Here is a 6,000-nt window from a genome sequence, read left to right on the forward strand (position 1 = left end):
GCTTTGGAACTACTAAATATATACATTTTGAATCAAAACAAATGGAGGTAAGTATTAAGAAGGAACATCTCATCCATGTACAATAAAGTCAGTGAAACATTTGTAATCATAACAGAGATTACATTTAAACCATCTAAATGTCTACTTCCCCCTATACTAATGTGCTTCTCTCACTTTCTGGAAAAGAAACATAAACACAAACGCCACCTTTCTAGCCCAACTTATCCTTTATTGTAAGTTTCGTTTTGACCCCTGTTCCTTAATTATCAATCGCACCCCAATCCTGCAGTCCTTTGGCTATTCCTAGATCTGATTTCTAGTGAACTCCCTGATCACCCTGGTAGGGCTTGGGCTTCTTCCTATATGCTCAGCCAGACATCAAATACCATTCCATTCAGTTATTTCTCCAGATGTGTTCCTGTTATAAATCCTCTAGACCTTGTAAAAATTATCATTATTGACTTGGTGAAGTAAACACTGCTATGATGGCCTGAGTTATGCATCATCTAATATGAGATTTGGAAATTTACAAATGGATATTTACATATCAAACTTATGAAGAAACACTATCTCATATAGGGCAGAGATCATGTGAGCATTCTGTGTAGTACAAACTTGATAAATATCAAGTGACTACATGTAATTTAAAATAACATTTGCTCACATCCTGGGTCTATATAACTAGGTGTGTTTCATTCTTGCAATTGAGAGGATGACTCATGATTATGAACTCTGACATCTCTCTTGTTGATTGAAAATAAATTGTGCATGTCAAATGAGTCCTTATGTAGGTATCAAATTTAACAATTTATTGTAACTGGCTATGGTCAAGAAAGACTTGTGGTTACTGTTGTTGCGTGGGCCACTGTTTATCTAGTAACCCCTGGTATTACTAATGACTACTTGCTAGTAAACCAACTAATCCCCCAGAGACTTTAGCAGTTGGGGAAAAGGAAGCAATGGGGGTAACAAAAAGCCACAATTCATTTATAGTTAAAGAGAAATTGCTGTGCTCTATGATTCAGATATGCCTAATTTTTTAATTAATCAGTGGAAGTAAAAAAATCCCTGATGTTTAGACCCCATATATATTCCAAATCTTCATAAGGAACTAAAGTAGAAAATGCCTAATTACCTACTTAGATTTCTGATCAGTACATGAATAGGCAGCTGTGCTTTTGCTGTGACTAAAAAGATATCAGAGAAAATGTTTTTAGGGTATAAAACTCTATATAGACATTTCATCAGGAAAGATACCACATTTAGCTTCTTCTGATACTGTAAAAACAAACCCTAAACCTGATCCAGAACACTTTCCTGTCTATAGGGAGTAATCCCATAATCAGTTTTTCAGTAAGCAAGATAATTTATAGTTACTTTAAGTTTACTCTTTAGTTATTTTCTCTGATGAAAATTTATCTGTCTCTAGTTACTTAAAACATTTATATCTTTATTTAATAAAATAAAAGATAAAAGAGCTATATTTTCTACATGTCAATGGCTGCTTAGTAATAACCTATTTACCCATATAATCCTCACTTAATAATTATGACTTTCAGCTTAATCACTGATGTCTGAAATGTGTTAATTTGGTTCTTTATAGGCAAGTTAAATATAATCAGTTTGTCTACTCAGGGGTAATAGTCCACTGTTTTCGGCATGCATGTATCAGATGAAAAATCAAATAAATTTGATGATTTTTTAAAGCAATACTAGTTCCAAAGCATCTAACCTGTCAGCAAAAACAAACAAACAAACAAACAAACAAACAAACAAAACCAGGGGAAGGGAGGCTAAAATCAGCCTTGACAGCACCAGCTTTACAATTCTTTGGAGATGATCATTATGTCTTAGCTTTAACAAAACAAACCTAAAGCAAACAAGTTTGTGGGATCTAATTGTAAATACTGAAATGAAAACGATCCATTCCAAGGCCACACGTAAAAACAATAAATACGACAGTTACACATACACATGTACATTAATAGAAAGTAAAATGTGGATGTCTTCCCCACACTTTCACAGCTCTTCATCTCCCAAACATGAGTAAGCAGAATTTATGAACATATACATACTGCATATTATGATAATAGTTAAGACACTTTCAATAAAGGCAGAGAGTTTTCTGTATTTTTGTATTAGAAAAAGAGGCTTGTTTGAGGTAGTTTGTAATTTTGAGAAGAAATATTTTCCTGGAAAATAGTTTTAAAAATATTTATTAAACATTTCTAATATTTTTAAATGTCCAAAGATCATCATTTGCACAACTTAAATATTATGAAACTACCCTAGTGAAAATCCCTAAAGTGTTCTTTATTACACTGGTGACAATACATGAGTTCAAGGTTTAGGTGTATATTTGTGTGTGTGTTTATAAGTACATGAACCCATATCTTCACATTACACATAAGAAAACTCTTTGTACTTTGCAGTTTTCAGTTTTTCTATCTATTTCTTTTCCTTTTTTATGTCTAATTTTTTCTTTTTTCATTTTCTCTGCTATTAAAACCAATAGCCATTAGAGATAATAACCAAGCCATTTGTGAAATGTTAAAATTTAAGAAAAACTTGGAAAATGTAAAACAAATATTAAAAATAATGCCCTATTTCTCCCCCTTCTCTCCCTCACTCTTCTTCTCAAGGTGGTGAAAACTGCGGAAAAGTGAAACATCAATTCCTGAGAGTTACTTTTTCCAAGTGCTGCAAGTCAATTCAACAAGTATTTATTGAGCTTCTAACCCTGCCCTTGGGGATGCTGTGATATAAAATCAAAAAATTTTCCCAAAGGTAACACTTGATTCATTTTGATTTAAAACTGGCAGCCGAGAGTCTACTCAAGGTTGCGTTTGCTCTTTATATATAAATATTTTTTACAGCTTGAGCTTTTACCTATACCAATGCTTGAGGCTGAGGACTCTTGAGATATTTTTCTAGACTATGTGTAAAAAATGAATCGCCATGAAAATAGCAATAATTTAAAGATTATTCATATGAGAATCTGTTGATTCTTTGTAATATTGAAAGAATTTTAACTTTGAGAAAGAGTGAATTTTTTATGCATGGATATTTAATTCTGCTTTTTAATTTTGTTTGTAGCTTTTAAATGTATATTATTTTGCTGACTGAATGCCACTTTTTGTATGTATATTGCTATAAGATATGTTGCTCTGTCAATATAGTAATTATAAATATTGAATTAATTTATTCATTTAGTAAATATATAGAGATAATCTACACTTTTCTAGGCATTGTACTTAGTGCAGAATTTGCCACATAATGAATCTCAAATATAGGTAAACATAAAGGGGTAGAAACTAAAAAAAGTTATAGAAAGTTGTTTCAATATACACAATCAAATTATATCATGATTTATATGCATTTGAAGAAAGTTGAATTTGCCTAACTGAAATAGAACAAGGACAATTGGATTTTTTCTTAGATATATAACTGAACCTTAGTTAGATATTTCTTTGAACCCACTCAACTACCCTCCAAATTCACCTATATAAGAAGGAAAAATTAGAGCAATAAAATTGGTGTTCCCTTTATTTTTTCTTAATAAAGGAGACAGGAAAGAAAAGAAGTATAAAACATTTGGTCTGTGTTCCAGCAAATCCATTAAGAGAGAATCGGAGAAGGATAATAAAATGGATAGAATTACTTGTATTTGGATAAAGACTCATATTAAAACTATTGTTACTGTTATCAAAAACAAAAATAGCCCTGGCTGGTGTGGTTCACTGGATCATGTGCTGGCCTGTGAACCAGAGGGTCACTGGTTTGATTCCTAGACACATGCCTGGGTTGTGGACCAGGTCCCCAGGGGGGGACATGTGAGAGGCAACCCATACACTGATGTTTCTCTCCAACTCTTTTTCCCTCCTTTCCCTCTGAAAATAAATAAATACAATACTTTAAAAAATAAAATTAAATTAAAATAACCTAGTAAAGGAAAGTATGTGTTTTTTTATTCAGATTCAACACATTTGAAAAGCAGCACCTTCTCAACAGTGGGTTCAAAGGAGAGACTAATATAGAAGAGTTGCAGGTTTGGGTGAAGCAAGGCAAAGCAAGCTCAAATGTCCAAAAATTGAAGGGGAGAAATTGAAATACAGGTCTCCCACCACACTGATGAGTTCAGGTTCCATAGTCCTTAGGGCAGCGAGAAAACTGACATATTCAGAAGGGAAATTCAAGTTAAAATAATTTCTCTAATTCTATAAAATATTTTGTGGTATTTATTTTTACTTATGTCCTAATGATTGTATTAAAGTTTCCTAGAACTTCATGAACTTGAATGAGGATTTTAGGATAAGATTGAGATAATAAGAAATATAATTCAAGTAGGAGAGTTAACAAGAAATAAGCAGTGAGTTCAAGTTTCTAAAAAATCGGTAAGGCTATGGAAAAATGAAGGCCACTAGAGAGGACCTTAGAAGCCAGGCAGAAGTCCCAGCATTAAGGTTGGTAACCAACAAAAAGGGATTGGGGAGCGATTGATCTTTAGTAGGGGGTTCAGGGATACCAAACACAGGATAAAACTAATTCCAGAGTTCCTTCCCCTGCATCTCCCATCTCATCCCCAATGAGAGGCTTGGATCTGACTCGAGCATTGATTAAGAAGGAATCAAGTACCATGAAGTTGAGACAGTAAAGTCTAATAACTGTATAGCATGTTCTCCGGAATCAGAATTCTTGGGTTTGAATATCCACTTCACTTACTACTTGTAGAAGCTAAATCAAGTTTTTCAACTCTCTAGGACTCAGTTTTGCAGTATAAGATGGGAATAATAACCGTACACCCCCACCCCCAGGGCTTTTGTGAGAATTAAATGTGTTTGATCCCTTTTAAAGTGCATTATGGCACCTGACCAATGTAAGCACTTCAGAAATGATAACTTGCTCCTTCTGTGCAGGTAGGGTAAGCATGGCAGGAGGCAGGGTGGGAACAAATGGAGTGATTCCTATGCTATTCTTTTACGCTGAAAATCAAAGTTGAGGTTTGACATGAAAAATAGTAGCTTAAGCTTTGCATAATTGCAGACACAACATGGGATGGATCATCTGCTATCCTCATTGACAGAGATTTTCCTTTGCATTTCATAGAATTAGTAGGTCACATCTAAGTAAAGGAATCATTGACTGAAATCTTGATGAATCCTTAGTAATAAGATGTGTTAACCTTGAGAATGTTGGTGGAAGTTCTTAACTCTCCAAAATGTGTACCATTGATGATGATGCTTATGGTTGGCATCCACTTCAGGCTGTAAACATTTAGATAAGGCATACGAAGGCAAGCTGGGCTAGAACAGTTTAGCAACTAATATGTTATTCCAGTACAGATGCTACTTTTAAATAAATAGAATTAATGATTAGAGAAAAACAGGCATAAGGAAAAAATAAAATAGAATTAAATGCAAGAGCAGAGATGAAAAAGGAACCATTCTATTATTAAGCAATATAATATATCACCAATAAAACAGAAAAGAAAACGAAATTCTGGTTCCAGCTTTGTTTTTGTCATGACAGCATATTGTATTTTACGTATATTTAAAATAAAATTTAACTGGTTTTAGTGTTATCTTCAAGGAAGGACTGTGATGGTGGGCAGCAGAGTGGCCAAGGACAAGGTTCCACTCCCTGTAGATGCATCGCCAAGTGTGAGCATGAAGGTGGTGGTGCTTTGGGACTTCCCGATGGGAAGTATGATGTAGATTCTTTTGAAAAAGGCACGGAACGCATGCCTGGGGGGAATAAAAAGTACACAAAAGAATAAAGGATTTTGACCTGTATAAAAAGTATAAACCCAATCATGCATATCTAAGGACTGCTGGTGTAATATAAAGCTATTAGTTTCTTCTCTGCTTATTGGTTACTGCAAGTAAGTGAGTTTTAGTGAACTCACAGTGTTGTCTCTATGACTTCATTATCATTACCTTAAATAGATATTCAATTTATGAATTCACTTCCTTGATAGTACTTACGAATTGTATTAAGATT

At 33.8% G+C, this 6,000-nt stretch overlaps 1 pseudogene; it reads left to right on the forward strand.

Moving 5' to 3' along the window:
* Positions 1 to 5,776, forward strand: part of LOC119047269 (BTB/POZ domain-containing protein KCTD9-like) — a 131,530-nt pseudogene extending 125,754 nt beyond the window's left edge.
* The last annotated feature ends 224 nt before the right edge of the window (positions 5,777 to 6,000 follow it).

This window comes from Artibeus jamaicensis, unplaced genomic scaffold (assembly GCF_021234435.1).
Source record: "Artibeus jamaicensis isolate MK-2021 breed Jamaican fruit bat unplaced genomic scaffold, CSHL_Jam_final contig_466, whole genome shotgun sequence".
Lineage (NCBI taxonomy): Eukaryota > Metazoa > Chordata > Mammalia > Chiroptera > Phyllostomidae > Artibeus > Artibeus jamaicensis.